The 22438-nt window shown below is 36.9% G+C and overlaps 1 protein-coding gene across 1 annotated transcript in view; it reads right to left on the bottom strand.

Annotated features, from left to right (window-relative positions):
- The window catches only part of LOC145670701 (uncharacterized), a 546590-nt gene extending 524737 nt beyond the window's left edge, over window positions 1–21853 (bottom strand). The window contains exon 1 of the mRNA XM_081739486.1: window positions 21239–21853. The gene's annotated coding sequence lies outside the window, so the exon portion shown is untranslated. The remainder of the gene's footprint in view (window positions 1–21238) is intronic.
- Window positions 21854–22438: the final 585 nt, after the last annotated feature.

Genomic DNA, 22438 nt, shown 5'->3' with positions numbered 1-22438 from the left:
ATTTAAACAAAAAAAATGCTTTAAAAACAGGTGTTTTGCCGATGTCGATGAAGTCAAACGCAATCAAAATGGCCGAATTTGTAAGTTCGAACAATGCAATGTATGTTTGGACAAGTGCATTAGTACTAATGGAAAAATAGCTGGAAAGTGATTGAAGTTGTATTTGGGAAGTTGTATTAAAGTAATGAAATCCATGATTTTTATCAGGAAATTCCGGTTATTTTTGGATCCCCCTTGTATATAAGCTTCCTTTATCGCCATGAAACTACAACAGACTTCCGAACTATAAGAATGTAATACTGAAAACCAGGACTGTTACGTCTACCACTTCCGTTTGCAACAGAGGGATAAGGGCGAAGATGGAGCCTAGACTAAAAATAAATAAATAAATAAATAAATAGAAGGATGGCTGTGTTAGTTCAACACACTGGCTCAGTTTACCCGAGTTGTTCTAAATTTAGATACACGATGACTGGTGCTACTTCAAATGCATCTCATTCTGAAGCACATTGTTAAAATGGTAGTGGATAAATCAGCTACCTGATACGATGAATTGTAGTATGCAAGATTTTAGTAACAACCCACTGGTGTTATTTTATGTATAGTTTCCAAACAGCTTCTGGTACAAATTATTTGTAAATGGTTACCACAAATGGATTATAAGTGACGAGGAAGAGAAACATCGTCGACTTTAATATTGTGAATTGGTAACCATGCTTCCTGAATGAAAGAAGAGCATCGAAAAATGGCCAGGAAAATAATCAAACGCAGTGTCAAGAGTTCTGAATTTAACGCCATTTTGAAGAGTCTTTATGGGTTGAAATATAGTGAGAATAAGAGTCTGAACATCGAAAACAAGTGATAGTTCTTCTGCTAATGTAAATGTACTTAGAAAATTCATGCGCTAACAAAGCTATTTTCGTGAAACATTACAGAAAATATAATACGTTGTGCGTTCCTTGGTATAAATACTATGCGTGAAGCTTTGCTTATAGCTAAAAATAAGAACTAATACAAATTCTTACTTTTAGTTTCTTAGGTATTTATGACATCCTTATAAGGCAATGTGCTTGGTAGAAGTTACAGTATAGATGTCTTTCAAATATACAAGATACTTTTGAAATGGCTGTGATACACTGTCGTGTTTTTTAATGCTGCAAAAATAACATCAACTCTGTATCAAACCGGTAACACCGGACATGTGTTAACCACAACACTGGACCCTTGATGTTGAAATAACACGTGAAACTGGAAGTCCTGCTGAAATCACTGGCCTGTGTTAACCGCAACACTGGACCCTTGATGTTGAAATAACACGTGAAACTGGAAGTCCTGCTGAAATCACTGGCCTGTGTTAACCGCAACACTGGACCCTTGATGATGAAATAACACGTGAAACTGGAAGTCCTGCTGAAATCACTGGCCTGTGTTAACCGCAACACTGGACCCTTGATGTTGAAATAACACGTGAAACTGGATGTCCTGCTGAAATCACTGGCCTGTGTTAACCGCAACACTGGACTCATGATGTTGAAATAACACGTGAAACTGGAAGTCATGCTGAAACCACTGGCCTATGTTAACCGGAACACTGGTCCTTTGATGTTGAAACCAAAAGTGGCCTATTTTAATCTTCGGGTTTCAATTGAATGGTATGGATTCAAACGGGAAATATTTTTGGGATGCAGGGTCATCCATCATTTCCCGCTATCTCTCACTGCTTTTGGTCTGCCATTTATCGAAGGACGAACAGAGTAGGTACACATATTGATAGTTTGAAACTATACCAGGTACGTATATAAGATTTTTTATTTTATTTCTTATGTACGAACATAATTCCATATACAGTTGAATGCGAGTTTACACTGAAATATCTAACAAATCTAAGAGATGATAACGTGCTGAGTTATATGCATTTTCAGAGTTTAATAAATCTACAAATGTATGTGACAATTCATTGTATAACTTTGGAAGCCTGTAGAACAGAGCATTGAACGATTGAAAATCTAGGTATATGAAAAAGATGTATGTTACGTGTTTGTCTGAATGGAATTCGGAATAAAATTCTGAGAAGCGTTTCGGACCTGAGTTGACCATGTGTGAGTTTATACAGATTTATGAGGTCACTGATTTTATGAAGAGTATCAGGTAGTTGAATATTTAGTGTTCATAACAGTTCGTACTTTGTCATCGCACGTGTGCGAAGTACTCTAAGACGTACTATTGCAAGGAAGAAGTTTAGTACTAAGTTTAGCCGGGGTAGGTTTGTAGGAGATGACATTGTTCAGATAGGTGAACAATAATCTAATTTAGGAGAAATTATTGTCTTCTAGAAAGCTGCTAAGTAAGAGATTTTCCGTATTCCTGCCAATCTGTACAGAAGTTCTAGAAGATGTATAGAGTGCTTAGTAATAGTGTTTATATGTTCTTTTTTTTTCTGTCAAACGTAACTTTAAGATCCTTATGACTATTGACTCTCGTAATAGCTAAACTATGTTAGATGAAGTGTGTACATTATTTTTCTTTAAAGAGTAGTGTTATGAATCCACTGTTATCGGGATTCACTTTTAGAAGCCATGTGTTACACAAGAAGGAAAAATTATTTAAGTTATTTTGAAGTAGCTATGAGTCTTCTATACTGTTAAATTAATTAATTTACGAATAATTAGGAAAAAATCCTCTTATTCTAACGTCATGTCCAACCACTTTCAAAGAGACTTTTACTAGAAGTGTACATTAATTGACTGACATTGATTTTCGCTCCATTTAGTGGAAAGTCACGACCTAACTAATTTCTTCATAGCTTAATTCGGATAACACTGTCACTAGTTTTGCCTGATCCGTTCATCCGCCTTCAATGACCCAAATCAAAAAACACGAACTGAAAGGCAAGATTATAACGGCCCACACACCATCAAGTTCTACCGGCCTATGCATTCCATCTACCTGCCACGCCAGCCAGCCCAGGACACTTTGTTCAATAGCTTATTCTCTCCCAAACTCAAGAAGAAGAGCACAAAATGATACGACGAGGCTTTGCAAACAAAATACCAGCGCAACACCTCTCTGGACGTGTCCTTACACAAACACAGAGGATTTTTAAAAGCTTCCATCCCCAGCCACGTGCTTAGGAATTCATAAAAGCACCTAAGTTTTCGTTTTTCCTAAGCTAAACTAATAAATAAAGTTAAAAAAAAGTACAAAAGAGAGACAAAGGCATGTTGGAACATGCCGTGACCTCGAATGAAGCCCAACAACCAAGCCGACGGCATCCTAGAGGGCTCTTTGGTGCAATATTTCGTGTACAGCAGCCGCATACAAATCAATTATGGCTGGAATGCAAAGGGAATGCACATAGCTTCTCTTCTCTTTCAACCGCCTACGAACCAAAGTCTCATCTCCAAAGAATGATTTTATACCAGAATTTTCCACCCTACATGCTCTAATTTGTGGTTTTCTACGTATATATACTCGCAATACATATGATAATTAATATTATATACAGTGCAATAGAAACAAAAGATATGTGGTTTATTAATAGTGCTTTCATTTTATTGATGTGATCTTTCTTTCATTTCTTTTTCACTGATGGAACGAATAACACAACCATTCTAATTTTTTAACAACCGGTTCTGTGTATATATACAGTGTGTTTCAAAATAACATCGACAACGTTTGGGAGGTGATTCCTGACACCAAGATAAGATGAACATTATAGACAAATCTGGGTATAGAAATCCGTCATTTCGGAGTTAGAGGCTGCCGAAAACATGAAAAAAAAATTAACCTTAAAGGTCCACAGTTCCAAAACTATGGGATCTACCGTAGTCGGGCTAAGACTTTATTTAGAAATTAGTATGTGCCTTATCCAAATATCCATGCTTTACAATGCTGCGTTACTTCCGCAACAATTTTTATACACGTACAGTAGTTGGTGAGTATTTCAAACTAAAAGCCAAACAGCCTCTATAAAAATTGTTGCGTGAGTACCTTACGATTCTGATATATATTTTGGATAGCGCACATATTACTTCCTAAGTGAAGTCTTGAGCCGACTACGGTACTCTCATAGTTTTGGAGCCATGGATCTTTAAACTGCTTTTTTTTCTTTCTTTTTTTTTTTTCATGTTTTCGGCAGCCTATAACGTGCGAAAGGAAGCATTTGTGCACCCAGGATGGTCTATACTTTTCGTCTTACCTTGGTGTCAGGAATCACCTTCCGAACGTTGTCGGCATTGTTTTGAAACACCCTGTATATGAAAATGCTAGGTTTATATGTTTGTGGTCAAGAAAAGTTTATATGTTTGTGGCCAATCCTTTCAACAATGAGTTCTCTGCAACCATAGGCTCTAAAAAGATACCGTTTTCACTGAACTATAGCAAATTTTGTGTAGATTGTTCAGTTTTAATTGAATGTTAAAGAACGTGGTCATTATTTCTTTATTACATTTTTAGAGGTACACTGGAAGTGTTGAAATGTTTTTTTTAAAAAAAAGTAAAGCATAATCTCTTGCGAGTTATACATTTCAACTCCACACATTTGTATATATAGGAGTTGTATATCTCTTAGGCTTTTGATTTATACCCAAATGATAATGAAAAACGAAAGATAACCATTTCTCCAGTCTACGATGAATCAAGGGCGCCGATTTCCCTGTAAATTGGGCGGAGGGCATTTAGATGCAGAAGGTATATATATGAGGATTTTAAGTCAAATTGTATTCAAATTATGTCAAATATTGTATATTCATAAATACAATAGGGGGGAACATGAGCTTTGGGGGACCCGGGCCCCCCAGGATCGGCGCCCTTGCGATGAATCTTTCTTATTTGCAATCTTTTGCCCAATGAACACCATATCTCACTGAGATTATAATTAATTGTGTATGTAATGTATTTGCTTATTACATATTGCATGCAAGAAGAAAGAAAACACTGATCATACATGAATTAGAAACTCGAGCCGGAAGTAGGCTCAAATCTTGCAAAAGATGCGAAATATTTTTTTTAAAAAATCTCCCCTTTATTGTACCCCTTGTTGATTTTTATCAAGACGTCTTTTACTTGTGGCTGTAAAGGGACAAGTACAGATGTTGTGAGGAATGACAAGGAGAATCATGCTTATATGTGAATGATGTGCTGTGTAGAGAGCGCTGGTTCAGCTAATCAACCAAAGTGAAATTTCAGACAGGATTATCTTAATCCGAACCAGCAAGCGATTTTAGGTTAGAAAATTGATACTATGTCAAATTGAGTCCTTATTTTTACCATTTCAATAACGAATACAAAATCGGAAATATTAGGAAATTTGGCTCCCACCAACCTTAGAAACGGAATTTTGGAAAATTCTGGGATAGGGTGAAATTATTTTATAATATCTTCCAAATTTTATCTTCCTAACTACAAGGGATCCAGATATATTCTATTTTTGATATAATTCTTTAACTTCTCTCTCCTGTCCCTTAAGAGACTCATTTTAATAAAAAAAGACATGAATTTAGTTCGGTATTGCCTTAACACTGGTATTCGTACAGAGATTCGAATTTGCTATGTTCAAAAATTCATTTCAAATAATTCAACAGAGATGATCTGTATAGCAGATTTAGCTTTACATGAGAGCGTCCAGAAAGTAAGTTTCCCTAAGGCTGTTAACACCAAAAGAGACGCACTGGCCTTGAAATATGCATTATCACAGATATAGGACAGGTACCACTAGTTTTCAACATATTCGCCACTGTAATTCAGACATTTGTCACATCATGGAGCAGGCCGGTAGCCAGCCCAAAAATGTAGGGGGGGGGCTGAAGTTAAAGGGGGCCCGATCTAACCATGTTGTAGTTCATCAATATATTATACTTCATTCGCAAGCCTACCGTAAAAATTTTAGGGGGCATCCCCCCTAGACCCCTTAGGTAGGGCCTGCCATGGGGTCAACTTTTGTATCCCGACGTTGTAAAAATTAGCCGCCTTAGAATGGAACCAGTATATGACGACTGTCTCCAATTCTTTATCACTACCAAAATTCTTACCAGACATTTTTTTAAGGAGTAAGAAGACATGAAAATCATTTATAGACAGATCCAGGCTATACGATGTGTAGACAAAAACGTCCCAGTGAAACGATTCAAGAAGATCGGCGGTGAATATATTGAAAAATAATGTTACCTGTGCTATATCTGTGACAATATATTTCAAAGTCAGTATGTCTTCTTTGTGTTTACCGCTCAAGGGAAATTTACTTTCTGCACGTGCCTCATATATAAACAAGATTGTTCAGGGAAATTACTATATTATTGTTTGTTTTGTGTGACTTTTCTCGAAGGAAAAACTGATTAGCACTTTGACGAGACATAATGCGCAAGGGCGCCCATGTTGTGGTTTTCAAGGGGGGCAAATATAAGCAACATTTCAAATATAGTTTCAAATTTTGCGGTATGTATTCTAAAAATTCTATTGGGTTTTCGATCTTTCGAAGTAGAATTTCCTCTAGGGGGCAAGCGCCCCACCTAGCCCCCCCTGATGGGCGCCCTTTATAATGCGGGAACAAAAAGGTGCAACAACTGTGTCCATTTTCCCTGCCTAATCAACGTCACTAAATCGCAGTGTACAAAATCTTCTAAGAGCTCCCTCGTGGCTAAGCGGTTAGCGTACGCGCCTTTGGCGTGGGAGACCTGGGTTCGATTCCCGGCGGGAGCTCATGTGGTTCGGATTCCATGTTAATCAGTATGTCCACATCTCATATAGCTTCGCTGCTGAAAGGGACTCTAAACTATAATCAACTCAACTCAATCAACTCAAAATCTTCTAAATTTGCTGAAAGTAGCATGTCAGTAATAGTAGAACACTTTGTGCCTTTAACGATTTTTCAGCAGCGACGAAATCAAAGCACCTACATTCGTTTGAAAGCTCAAAGCAAATGTTTGGAACGTTAAACACAAAAGAACAAATTGGAGCATTGTGTGACATCAAACCATTATTAAAACTCTCGAATAGTTTTTAGCAAAGCATGCTATCTCTTTCGTGCATACGGAAAATCCCAGCGATCGGCCGACGGCTCCAAAAACAACTCTTTTCTAAATGCGTGTCGTGTAAGGGGGAGAGGGGGGAGGGAGCAAGGTGCTTTTGTGGATAACAATTATCGACAAATGGATGAATTATTCATAGAATGATCTCATCACACCGAAGTTAGTTATTCGCAGCTGAAAAACACTGGAGCGCTTAATTCCTATCCACCTACGTGGAATTAGTCACTTTCCCACACGCTGTGTGCTGCCGACATGGTAGAAATTTTTTTCTTTAAAAAAAAATTAGAAATAAACTCACAACATTCACGTAAAAACATTACAGGCAAATTGTGTTAAGCAAACTCTTCCCTGTACAAACCATGAAGTGGAAAAATGCTTGCAGAAACTAAAGCCTGATTATACATAGAACACAATTTTCTTATTCCATTTATCTACTGTTGTCTTATTAGTGTCATAATGAAAACTTGGTTGGTGTATATTTCAGAATCAGTTTCATCTTACAATAGGCTGCGACGTTATCGTATAGCACAATCTTTAATTTATAAAACAAGTTTTCTCGGTTTTGTCAAGTACTACGCATGAGATTTATACTCACCCTAATACGAGGAGGATCCAAAAAGTAATGCCTCCTAGCCCACTACTTGACCAATAGTACTACATATTCTGAACTGTTTATTATCTGATGTTTAAGCTATAGAAAGTCACTTGTTTCACCTTCCTATCTCTTCTCCTTCCAGAGTAATGGAGCGATCCATGGCATTCAATGGTGACGCCCGGTTCAAACAGCGGGCTGTCATTGAAATTTTGACTGCGGACGGCGATGCGCGTAGCAGGGGTGGATTCAGGATGGACTTCTGGGGGGGTGTAATACTGCTACTTAGAGCTACTTTTAAGAGCTTTGCCCCAATCGCTCCCCCTTGCGTTCGCCACTGGCGCCCAGGAACATTCATCGCCGGTGACAAATCGTAGATACCGGAAACAATGCGTCAGTCGATGGAGAACCGCCACACGTCCTCTCCTTCGCCCAAAAGTTTCAAAGTTGTCCCATCTGCTGGCAAAGTGTTGTTAACATTCTGCCTCATCCTGCCTATAGTCCGGATCTTGCGCCCTGTGGCTTTTGGCTCTTCCCCAAACTTAAGGATTACCTTCAGGGCGAACGCTACAGTTGTGGAGCGGAGGTGGAAGGAGCAGTTCGGCAATCGTGTCGCCAGTAGCCACCACAATTCTTCGCCGACGGCACAAAAAACCTTGTTTCGCGTTGACGCAAGTATGATGCCCGTAATGGGGACTATATTGAAAAATGATGCCACCATTTGTAGCTGACATTGCCCACTGATACCTGTATCAGTGCTACTTGTCAAACACATATAAAGATACTGTATTACCTTGGAGGCATTACTTTCCGAATCATCCTCATAATGTTCAACTGATGGCATCTATCAATTGATATGTCTCATCATTGGATATTTTTTCGTTACATGCTAATAATTTTGTAGAAATCTGAGTAAGGAGTATTCGATTTTTATTTATTTATTTAAAATAATATCAGTAATCTCAATGATTCAACAGGCCATATGTACTATCCAGTTCCTTGCCCTCTATAATTTAGGGTTGGCCAGAACCGGTTCCTGGTGGAACCGGTTTTCGGGTCTGAACGGATCCGGTTCTTCGGATCCAGGTCTGGATTCGGTTCCCAAGATCCGGTTCTGGAATCAGGTTTTCAGATCCAGATCTGAAACCGGTTCCTAAGATCCGGTTCTGGAACCGGGTTTTCGGGTCCAGATCCAGAACCGGTTCTGAAAACCGGATTTCCGAGAACCGGAACTTTGTGGCCATCCCTACTATAATTCAGTTAATATTGAACCGGAGCAATTTTTGGTTAAGCAAGGTGGATATTCAAATCAGTGCAAGGGCGCCCATCAGGGGGGCAAGGTGGGGCGATTGCCCCCCCCCAAGACGAAAATGTACTTGGGAATATCGAAAACCCAATAGAATTTTTACATTAGTTACGGCAAAATTTGAAACTATATTTGAAACGTTGCTTATACTTTCCCCCCCCCCTTGGAAACCACAACATGGGCGCCCTTGAATCAGTGTATATAATATTTCGTTGCAGGACATTTACGCTACCAGCAACAAAATGAACATGACCTCTCCTAACATATTCTGGATTTTGTATTTAACATAATAAATGTACATAATCAATCTTAATCATTTTAATGAGGCCGTTCATATAATGGCCACTTAGCAACAACACTTGGCTTGATTGCACATGTTACTCACATTAAATCTTCGGCATTTACATATTACCAAGAGACTGCAACAACAAATATTACTATCAAACAAAACAACCCGAACAACAACAACAACAAACGACCAATGACGAGTAGTTTTAAGTATACTTTCGCCGGATTGCAGATGCCTCGCGGCCACTCCAGCCTGTTCTTCAGTCAGACTCCAGAAGAGGAAAGGTTGACGCCCAAACATGAAAACGACGAGAGGTCAAACCTTTCATCCTGCACTGGCTTTATTCTGCTCTGGCTGGTCATCATCATCAATTCCCACAGCTATGGATGCTATACGTTCTGGTCTCTGCTGGGCCGGTACCCGTTCAGTAGATCTTCAATGCAGCCAGCCACAAACATTTGTTCGCTCGCTGTTGTTGGTTTGCTCATGCACCAGTAACACAGTCCAGGTTTCTAGGCTCCAATAGCGAGACACATTCTAACTGTACATTTTAATTCATTCCGTTTCACCATACAACAACAATGGAAGAACACAAGAAAGAAAGAAAGACGGAAAGAGACAGCCAATTCACGCCCACTGAACTTAATTGGTTAAAAGAACTAATTACAGGAATGAACAAATCTCTTCAGTCTTTACAAACGTAAGTAACTTACAAATACGAGTTTCTCAACATAACTTAAAAAAAAAAAAGAATGAAATTATTTATTGGCGTAAGTTCTAAAACCTCCTTCGAGAAAGCTCATAGTAACACCCGGATGTTCTAAAATAGATACAGTATAGCAAAACTCAAAATTCGATGTGGTACCTATACTACTGTTTTTTTAATTTTAAATATTAAAATTGCACTATTCGATTATGCAATCTATTATAATTCTTGAAGCCAGACGTGCCCACAAACGAACAGTACTGAAGTAAAAATGCGTCATTGGATATAAAGAGGAATAAGAAATATAATATATATCTGAAATATTCAAAATAGTTAGTAACCGAGCATCTGAAGTACGGTACATCAACAAAACTTTTGGCTCAGTTTAAGAGGTTACGCAAAAAATTCATTTTCAATAACGAGTCAGGCGAGCCGAATTAAAGGGCTTAGTAGGCCGGGGGGAAGGTCCGAGGGCTGGCTGTAATGATGTCAACCTGCTCGGTTGCGATGAGCCACCCGCTCAGTTCAGCTCGGCTCAGGTGAGCCATCGGCTCGGTTCGGCTCAGCTCAGGTGAGCCATCGGCTCGAGCCGGCTCGGTTGCGATGAGCCATCCGCTCAGTTCGGCTCGGCTCGGTTCGACCCAAATGAGCCGAGGGCTCGAGCCTGTTCGGTTTGGTGAGCTGTTGGCTTGGCTCGGTGGTGACTGAGCCGTGAGCCGAGCCGCTCGAGCCGTTGACAACAGTAGCTGGCTGTTGCACATGCCTGCTTTAGAACGTGACCATATATTCTACATACTAGTATAACATGACTAGAGTTGCTTACGATATGATACACTTTTCGTGATGAGATTCTAGATGGGAAAGAATTCTTCCAGCAGACATTTTTTCGAGACGAGACATATTCAACTCTTGTCTCCTGGGCATCCCTATACATGGTGTAACTTGGAAAACTTTATTATTATTATTATTATTATTATTATTATTATTATTATTATTATTATTATTATTATTATTATTATTATTATTATTATTATTATTATTGGGAGGTGATTCCTCACAAGATAAGACAAAAAGTATAGACCAATTTGGGTGCACAAAGGCTTCCTTTCGGAGTTATAGGCTTCTGAAAACATGAAAAAATGAATTTTAAAGGTCGACAACTCCAAAACTATGGGACCTACCGTAGTCAGGTCAAGACTTCACTTAGGAACTAATATGTGAGCTTTCCAAAAAGCCATATTCAGAATCCTAAGGTACTCACGTGACATTTTTTATAGAGTTTGGCTACGGGCATTAAATTTGAAGTACTCAACAACTACTACTATACAAATTGTTGCGGTACCACAGGATTCTGAAACTTGGATATTTGGATAGGGCACATACTAGTTCCTAAGTGAAGTCTTGACCCGACTACGGCAGGTCCCATAGTTTTGGATCTATAGACCTTTAAAATTCATTTTTTTTTATATTTCTGCCGGCCTATAACTCCGAAAGAAAGCATTTGTGCACCCAGGTTTGTCTATACTTTTTGTCCTGTCTTGGTGTCAGGATTCACCTCCGATACGTTGTCGGTGTTGTTTTGATATACCCTGTGTAAAAGAGCCACGGTGTTTTTCCATAATTTGTCTACGACACGCATAAATATATCGAAAAGAAAATATTAATAAAATCATTAGTGGGCCGTGATGCGCAAACCCATAAAGTTTTGCTTTTTAAAATCTATATAAATCTATATAATGACTCAATTCTTCGTAACTATAGCATGTTCTTTTGTTAAATAATACTACCTCTTTTTATCAGATATTGGAAGATATGCCTCATAAAGTCTACAATATATAATCAAAGACAATTGTTGAGAAACGGCGTAATTGGCAAATGAAATTCAAACAATATCTTAGCCGTTTATCTTACAAAAAATTGCATATCTTTTATACGTACTCAAAGATCTACGGTCGCACAATGACGACTATGTTTACTGAAAAATAAGATTATCTTCCTGCAAGAAAGATTGAATTGCGAAATGAATCCAAACCATTTTTGTGTATCTTGGTTTATTCTTCTACCAATAATCTTTCCAAAATAAAGCTCACGTGAAAGTGGCTAGTCATGAGTCAAAGTTCACTATTTGGATAATGTTTTTATGAACAATGTCTATTATAGATTGTCCGTGATTGATAAGCCAAAGCACTGAATCACAATCTGGCAATCATTGGAAATAAGATCAGGGTGTCAGGAACTGGATGGAGTAAGCAATGCATGTCGGTGAATGGTAGATACTGTTCTATTCGCTCGTTCAAATTATTTATCTAAGGAATGCATCATAGTTTCAGCTAAAATGTAATCTACAACTATTTTTATACAATATACGTACAAGAATTTAAAGGATCTTTAGAGACTACAGCTCCCGGTCATATTAGATCAAAATTTAAGCTAAAATAGCACTTATGTGACTTGGTTGTACACGGTGGAACCAAGTCGACTGACACATTTCAAACTTGAATATTACACAGGCGTCATAACTTATATTGGTTGGCAGAATGGAAACCGAAAGAACGCCACGTTATATGGTCACTAGCAATGGAGCATTGCAGCATCAGGGAAATTTCCTGAATCTACAAACAGTGGTCTGCGCTAAACGTACCATCACATTGAGTTGAAAATGGCGTAAGGAAAAGATACGACTGGGCATGCGCATTGATATCTATCTTCTTTTGAGTGAAATTAATTTCCTTTAAAACATTTTTTCACTTATTTTATTATTCTAATTCTCTTTGTCGCTATGTGGATAGCTTGTGCGCCATTAACGTGGGAGACCAGGGTTCGATTTTTGGCGGAAACTCATGTAGTTCGGATTCCACGTTTCATATAGCGTCCTGCTGAACGAGACGCTAAACTGAAAATCGGCACTTTTGGCATAAATTTTGGAATCCTCTTAGCATATCCCCTTCAGGAAAACTAATCTGATAAAAACCTAAGAAAAGACCAGGACTGCTTATGCAGCAAAAATAATCAAAATCGGTACAAGGTCGTAAGAAGAGTTTACCTGTCAAACATTTTCAATTTCATTTTTATATATACTACATATCGTCGCATGAGAAGCAGAGGGACGTAACTCCATTTTCGTAGGTTTACAAGCGAGAAGACAAAAATATTGTTTTCTTAGAAAGATGTGATTTTAAAAAGATGTTATATTGAACTACATTACAACAGATGATCCACAAGGTGAACAGATGGCGTTACGTTCCATTTACACCAAGTGAGGCTTTCAAAATTATGTCCAAACATGAAGAAAACAAAAACTGCATTTTTGGAGTTACGTTTCTCTGGTTATCATGCGACGATATATACATATATAGAAGATTTGCAACTTTCCGCAGATTAGTATCTTACAAACGCCAAAAATACGTTATGTGACCAGAAACTTATAATATCAAACGGTAGATTGTAAATGTCTCAATATTTCGGATTCTGCATTAGAACAGCTCTCTTGTTCAGTGCATCTTTGACATCATAATATTTATCACCCACTATTGAGTACTGTTCTCCTATCTGGTCTATGGCCTGCCCTACTCATCTGAAAAAATTACATTCTGTAATTAATTTCCTTTTAGCCATTGTATCCTACCGAGTACCTCACTTTCGAACACTTCCAAAAAATGATGTTTTAACATTTGTCAATATCACCCCCCCCCCTAGTGAGAAACAAAATTTCTGACCCAATATTTTTCCATAAAATTGTAAATGGCCATATATCATGTGAACAGTTATTAAGTCAGATCAATTTTCGCGTACCCGCTAGAACAACACGGTCTAGTGATCTCGTTTACACTTGAGGGGGGCGCGGTGGCTCAGTGGTAGAGCGTTCACCTCTGGTGCTTGGGGTCCCGGGTTCGATCCCAGCCCCCGCCAAGTGAACTTTGTGATGGACAAACACCGTGCTCGTGGGTTTTCTCGGGGTACTCCCGTTTCCTCCCACTTTCTTCATTCCACCCTTTCACTCATCTCTCATTATCACCGTCTTCTTTAGCCTAACCGGCATAACCGTGGGACGTAAAACTCAAAGATTTCGTTTACACTTGAGCGGCGAGAGTTAATATTGTCCAAAGGTCCCTTCTAAACCGAATTGTTAGCACATATAACGAAACCTTTGAGTTACCAGAAACTGTTACCAGAAACTGTAGACCACAAGTTACCAGAAACTGTAGACGTTTCTTTCAAATGAGCATACCTTTAGATCATCTATAAATGAACTAACTAACTATCTTTTGTAATGTTGCCATTGCACTGTACTATCTTGATTTCAAATTGTTATTCTATTGTTATGTTATATAATTATTAAAATGTTTCAGTGTAAAATGGCCTAGTGCTGTATCTGAAACCTATTATAAATAAACAAATAAATAAAATAAATTTCAAGAAAACTATTACTGCGGATTTTTTTTTCCCTTTCAAAGAGAATTGAACCGTGTAAAAACAGGTGAAAGACCGGCAACAATAATAATAATTAAAAAGGGAATCTACTACACAGGAAAACGCACGAAAAAGCTAATTAAAATTATACAATCGAATTAACCATCTAATTATTCTGTCAGAGATAAATGACGCGTACTTTTAACATAATTGTACGCACAAAAGAAAAAAAAAACTTCTGTTTATGAATATAATTACTTTTTTGCTTTAAAAAATGATATGGAAATATACGCACATGAATCATACTGCTTTGAATCCTGTAATCTTATTATGATGTATATACAATAAGAAAAAAAAAGATACCTACTTATGATTTTATTATCAACTCTCACTTGTAATATTACAGGAAAACTTAAGTTACAATACACACACACATTGTCGTAATAATGATTTTAATGTGAGATTGAAAAAGAAAAATCATGCTATGAAAATCATATATATATATATATATATATATATATATATATATATATATATATATATATATATATATATATATATATATATATATATATATGGTGTTTCAAAAACAACACCGACAATGTTTGGGAGGTGATTCCTGACACCAAGATAGGACAAAAAGTATAGACAAACCTGAGTGCACAAATGCTTCCTTTTGAAGTTTTAGGCTGCCGAAAACAAAAAAATAAACTTTAAAAGTCCATAGCTTAAAAACTATGGGACCAACCGTAGTCGGGTCAAGATTTTATTTAGGAACTAGTATGTGCCAAATCCAAATATCCATGTTTCAGAATCCTGCGGTACTTCCGCAACCATATTTAGACATGTAGTTGGTGAGTACTTCAAATTATATACTCGTAGCCAAGCTCGCTCTATAAAAAATTGTTGCGTGATTATCTTAGCATTCTGAAACATGTATTTTTTTGCATAGGGCACATATTAGTTCCTAAGTGAAGTCTTGACCCAACTACGGTTGGTCCCATAGTTTTGGAGCTATGGATCTTTAAAGTTCTTTTTTTTTTTTTTTTTTTTTTTTTTAATGTTTTCGGCAGCCTATAATTCGGAAAGAAAGCATTTGTGCACCCAGGTTGGTCTATACTTTTTCTCTTATCTTAGTGTAAGGAATTACCTTGCAATCGCTGTCAGTGTTGTTTTGAAACACCCTATATATAAATCCTGATAGAGGTAAACGAAATTTAATCAAATATTAAGCACAAAAACAAATCCTTGGAAGCTGAAATCACGAAATTTTGATAAATAGATGTTAGAAATACAGGTCTGACTAATGTTGTAACATGAATTAAGAACAACATGAATACTGAAGACAGCCTACAAGAATAACTCTTTGTAGCTTCAGGTCATGAAGCATCCGGCAAACTGAAGAAAATACAAAAGACCTGCGTTAGGGGTTATTAGCTTCTTAAAGCCTTACGGCAAATCGCCAAAATTCCACTTATTTTTCGAAAAGTACTTTAAAAAATAGATGTACGGAATAATGTAAACATCAGTTTTACAGATCAACTTCAGAATGTTCTGGTTTGAATCTAACCATGACCCTGGTTCCTGTCTCTGCTGCAGATAGTTTTATTTACTACGGTATAGAACTAACACATAATCAAGTGCAGCCAATAGTTAGCGCTTGAACTCATCAATTCTGCTGTTGTTCGGTAGCTATGTGGCTCATTTTTGAATGTTGTGTCACCGGCACAAGCCAACGGCGTATGCAGTGTTCACTGACCACATGTAGCTCAAATGCATTGTTAATGTTTTCACGGCTAGGTGTGCAGAACGTCGCAGTTTCAACTTGTAAAAAAGAAATCAGTCATTATTGGGTCCTTTCCATAGTGCGTTTTTGACTCACGAACATGTTCAAGAACATACTACCTCCCAATTGACTCTGGGGCTGGGTACAATACCACAGCTTGTTTTCTGAACATATAAAGAGTTTGTGAGGAGCTTGCATGTGTTAGCTCAGTTCAAACGTTGGTTGTGTTTCTGAAGATGGTTTCTCATCAACATAGCCCTCTCCGCTGGTCTAGTGGCTAAGGGGTTGCGCTTATGCTGCACATGGTCGCGGGTTCGATTTCCGAAGGAAGAACACAAAACTTTAACTTCATCATTACTCATTGTCATTAATCATTTGTATGTTTTAGCCTAAAGGGCAAAATTGTGGTATGTTAAACTACAAAAATTCATTTTTTTTTCACGATGTAAAGTGGACATTTCAATCAAACCAACACATTAAACTTTGGCACACACAAAATTCGATGTAGTCAGCACCACCCTATGGAGGACTTTGTCCCCCCCCTCCCCAGGTATCCATTTTACAGAGGCTAAGTGAACCCTTGAGCCGGATTAGAACGAGAAAAAATTCCTGCCCCAGGCCGGTACCTCAGTGGTAGAGCGTTCACCTCTGGTGCATGGGGTCCTTGGTTCGAACCCAGCTCACGCCAAGTGAATTTTTTGGTGAACAAACATTGTGTGTGTTTCTTAGGGTTCTCCCGTCTCCTCCTACTTTCTTCATTCCACCATTTTCATTAATTTCTCATGATTATCATCTCCTTTAGCCTTGCCGGCATAACTGTATGACGTGAAACAAAGATTTCATTTCATTTTCTTTGCTCTATCCTTGTCCAGTAAGAAGACATGGGTTCCTAATTTTAAAAAGAATGTTCGAATAAGTATTTGAATAATAATTTTTGTTACAAAATTCAAAGAATATATATAAAGAACATTGAATTTGAAGCATCACAGTAGCTCCGCTCAAATTTTAGCTTGTAAATAAGCAGTAAATGATAGAAATAAGTTCACCGGCGAGGAGAATGAGATATTTCGAAATCTCCCTTTCTTCTGTTTTATTATTTTATTATTATTAATTTTTTTAAATGAAGAAATAACAGCTACCTGAAAATTATCTCAATGAGCTCTTGTGTGAAAGGTATCTCTCTCTCTCTCTCTCTCTCCGTAAGTTAGAAAAATTTACAGTGCGTTTTTAAATATAACCTGATATATTACATCACATATGTTTCCCACGGAAGAATTTTACTGTACTATACGCCTCTTAAAACACAATAATGAGAAACGTTAACGTATGACGTATGTACGTGTAAAAAGAAAGAAAACAACTTGATATATCATGCCGTATAAGATCAACTGCTGACACATAGGCTGAGCTTATATCCAGAATCAATTCTGAGTTGTTTTCATAAAAGGAACGTGTTATTTCCATTCCTTTTTAAATTTTAGATTTCATGCACTTAATTCACAGTTTCTGCTCCTGTTATCTTCTAATATATATGCTATGCAATCACCCAATAATAATAATAATAATAATAATAATAATAATAATAATAATAATAATAATAATAATAATAATAATAATAATAATAATAATAATAATAATAATAATAGTAATAATAATAGTGACTTTCGTTTATTGTGAAACTACTGTAGACTTCTGAGCTATATGAATACCACAGGAGGAAGTGATCACAGGCGGATTTAAGGGCGCAGGATGTGCCCATGATTTAATTTGGGAAAACATTTTTTTTTTCACTGAAAATTTTGCTACAATCAAACTGCAGAATGGAAAATTTGGGGGCAGAATGGTAAACTTTGGAGAAAAGAATAATACATTTGACGATACTGTACAATTGTATATTTTGGAGGAAAGAATAGTAAATTTGGGGATAGAATGGTAGATTTTGCAGGAAAGAATAGTAAATTTGGGGATGGAAGGGTAATTTTAGAAGAAATATTAGTAAATTTGGGGATATAATGGAAGATTTTGGAGGGAAGAATAGAAATTCGGGGATAGAATTGTATTTTCGAGGAAAGACTAGTAAATCTGGGGATACAATGGTATATTTTGGAGAAAAGAATAGTAAATTTGGGGATGGAAGGATAATTTTAGAGGAAAGAATACTAAATTTGAGGATAGAATGGTAAATTTTGGAGGAAAAAATAGCAAAATTGGGATACAAGGTATATTTTGAAGGAAAGAATAGTAAGTTTGGAGATAGGATGGTATATTTTGAAGGAGGGAATACTAAATTTGGGAATAGAATGGTATATTTTGGAGGAAAGGATATTTAATTTGGGAATAGAATGGTATATTTTGGAAGAAAGAATAGTAAATTTCGGAATAGAATGGTATAGTTTGGAGGAAAGAATAGTAAATTTGGGAACAGAATGGTAAATTTTAGAGGAATGAGTAGTACATTTGGGATATAATGGTAATTTTAGAGGAAAGAAAAGTAATTCTGGGAATAGAATTGTATATTGTGGAAGAAAGAATAGTAAAATTCTGAATAGAATTGTATTTTGGAGGAAAGAATAGTAAATTTCGGGATAGAATGGTAAATTTCGGAGGAAAGAATAGTAAATTTGGACATAAGATGGTATATTTTGGAGGAAAGAATAGTACATTTGGAGATAAGGTGGCTTTTTTTTAGGAAAAATAGTAAAATTGGGATACAATAGTATATCTTGGGTGAAAAATAGTAAATTTGGGGATAGAATTGTATATTTTGGAGAAAAGAATAATAAATTTGGGGATAGAATTGTATATTTTGGAGGAAAGAATAGAAAATTTTGGGACAAAATGGTAAATTTTTGGAGTAAAGAATAGTCAATTTGGGGATAGAATGGTATATTTTGGAGAAAATAGAAAATTTAGGGATAGAGTGGTAAATTTGAAGGGAGAAGAATGGTAAGGTTTGGGGATTACGTCCATCTATTACCATGTTATTCTATTTTTACATTTGGTTTGATAAAAGGTAAACAGAGGAGACCTGAACTTATCCTTGAGACACTGAATATATACACCACTTCTTATCTCTTACTTAGAGCTCCTTCAGTGGCTACCTGGTTAGTGTACATGTGTTCAACGCTGGGGATCTGACTTTTATTCCCACCGACAACTCATGTAGTTCGAATCACACGTTATCATTTCAGAAATGGCAATCTCTTCCAGTTTTCGCTCTGATACCTATCTCGACAAAGGAAGTATATTTAAGTCGAATGAATGTTTGAAAATATTTAAGTTTCTCGAACCGTAGAAGCTCATTTAGTTTCATTTTCGTGTTGTATTTCACCGAAAGATTAGTATTTTGTATCCTGGACATTATACTAACCTGCTAAGCATAACAGCATTGCAGGTAGCTCTATCAAGCAAGGATGATATCCACAATTACTCGCATAACAATGCATTGGGAACCTTTTTTTTTTTTTTTTTTTAAATAGTCCATATCTTGGTATCAACTGGATGGATCAACTCCAGCAACGAACTCTATTCCTAATTTTTAAGTCATCAACGTTAACACCTACAGTAAGCAGGTGTCGAACCACGAGGAGGGTCTACCAGGTCTAGCCCCCCCCCCAAAAAAAAACTTTCGAGCTCAACATACACTTTTTCAATAAAACTATACTCATTTAACAAGGAAATGATTAACTCTGGATGGTGTAGTGGCTTGTAGTACTGGACCCCTTCGAACAAAAATTTCTGGGTGCATGCTCTACACTCATGTCCAAAATGATTGTCGCATATCTATAACCAGTGGCGTATTTTGATTTTGTTTCGGGAGGGGCTTTGCTAACTTTCGGGAGGGGCTTTGCCTAGAAATGTGAAAATTCTGCACGATATTTCATTTACTTTACTATACTAAGTACGATTTCGGGGGGGGGGTCTTAAGCCCGGAAGCCACCACCCTAAATACGCCACTGTCTATAACTGTCTTCTTATAAGAATACAATTTGATAATGATTTTGCAGGGTACTTCTAATACTGATACTATGTGTATAAACGGGAACTGTATATTTGTGGTAAATTTCATAAGAAAAGAACTATAAATACGAAAATTAGAATGAGTAAAACAAAATGTTCCTAAATGGAGAAGAAAGTTTCATTCTTGTTTTATTATAATAATAATAATTCTTGCAGAATGAAGAGAAGTGAAATAGAAGCCCCCCCCCCCCCAAGTGAAAAACTATTTACTATAGGCCACTAGAGTTCAGTGGCGACGCCAGGGGTAGTGCAAAGGGGTGAGCCCCAGGTGGTTACGCCTTCTCCATACACATGTTACATTATAATGCAGGTGAAGTATTAATAGTGTAAAACTACTAGTAAACTTTTCTTCCGGTATATAAAAAAATAGCTGCCCCCAGAATGCCTGACCCCATCCTGGCTTGACTTGTCATTGCTAAGGTATGCTCACAAGGGATTCATGATGTACAGTATGCCTTAAAATTTTAAGGTGGAGAACTAGAAAGAAAATTACTGTAAACAGTTTAAGCAGTTAACAAGTTAAATTTGTAAGAATAGTTCATAATTTATACCCTACAGCAGGGTTTTATCCAGACGTGTTAGGGGAAAACATATCACCTCCTAAAGCTCTGAATTCACCCAATTTTTCTATGATACAGGTGTGGCATGTAGATGAATGTGCTCTGCCTGTGATTCACAAAGACTGGACAAAACACTGATGTAGAGCAAAACGTTTTACTTTTATTACCCAAATTAGGAAAGGCAGTATTTGGACATTTGAACTATTGAGTAAGCTTAGAACAAGGTATGTTGGTGCTGTGTAAACGTTGTCAGAAGAATTTACAGGGTAGGAGGGGCCGAAAATTCATGAACTACATAGGGTTGCGCCATGACTGTTCTTCCGAAGGTCATGGATGTGTACCCCTGAACATAGTAATTCTTTTTACTTCAATGCCCGATGTTTTTATTATTAAGGAATGTGTCTGTTATGAAAACAGATACTGGCTATCAATAATAAATGTTTCCAGCGTGAAACATACTTCAGCAGGAATCTCTTGAGAAACTTATTGCCTGTTTTTTTATACTAATATTTACGAACAAGAATAGAAAAAAAAAAGAACTTACCTGAATTGTAGTCCTCGAGTTACATTTGAAATCGAATCAGACAGAAGCACGTTAATTTATTAATTTATAAACAAAAACGACTTGCTTTTTCAAAACATTTTATATAATTCATCAACCTGTGGTCAAAATCACTGCTAATATCTTATATTCTCCTTTCAATAAACAAAACACTATCAACTCAAGCACTCGCACTTCACAAAATAACACTAAATATTTTTTTAAAAATCACTAACACAACACTCCACAGAACACACCAGCAATTTGTTTACCTTCTGTTAAGGTTACGTTCCGAACAGTGGAAGTGAAAACGAGCAATAACAAATGCTGTCTACGTTGCGCACAGCGATAGTCAACTTTTTCAGTTCCTGTGACAATGGTTCTTCCGTAAAGCCGGTTCGTAGATCCTTGTGTTTCGCTCCCAATCAATACTTGCGGACAACATTACTGAAAATCAGAGTCTCAACTCTCCCCTTTTTAAAATTCATTATTTCTGTAAAACCCTGTTTGCGGACTACAGAACTCACCGAGACACACTGTAATGTTCAAGTAAATGTTACACAATTACACACTCTCACTCACACACCTACAACAAACAAGTCGCATTCACGCTCCTCCAATTCCATTACACAGCAGACGAACAAATCCCCCACCAACCAGCATGGATGTTCATTCAGCGTTGCCAAGTGTACCTAAAATATTCCGCGCCTCTCTCTCTCCATACGTCAAACAGGTTGGATTAGTTGCTAAGAAAAGAATTTCATTGAAAAAAAAAATAAAAATAAAAAGACTCTCTTTCCTTTGTTCCAACATGCTGTAACATTTTCGTTCTGTGTATTAACTGCAACAACAGCAAGCAGTCGATTTTATAGCATACTACATGTGGTATGAACGTAAAAAGTGTGTGTGTCACAGTTAGGTTAACAATAGATACAGTCTAGTACGGTAGTTAACAGTGTGTTTTCCTCGATATAGGCTAAATAAATATTTAAAAAAAAAAAACTTCCAGCAAAATTATTATTATTATTATTATTATTATTATTATTATTATTATTATTATTATTATTATTATTATTATTATTATTATTATTATTATTAGCTGAACCTGCAATCTACACAGCGCATTATTCACATATGAACATGAATCTCCTTGTCATTCCTCACATCTGTACATGTCCCTTTACAGACACAAGTGAAAGACGT

Source organism: Thermobia domestica, chromosome 2 (assembly GCF_964235325.1).
Source record: "Thermobia domestica chromosome 2, izTheDome1.hap1.1, whole genome shotgun sequence".
Classification (NCBI taxonomy): Eukaryota; Metazoa; Arthropoda; class Insecta; order Zygentoma; family Lepismatidae; genus Thermobia; species Thermobia domestica.
This window is presented reverse-complemented; position numbering and strand designations above follow the sequence as displayed.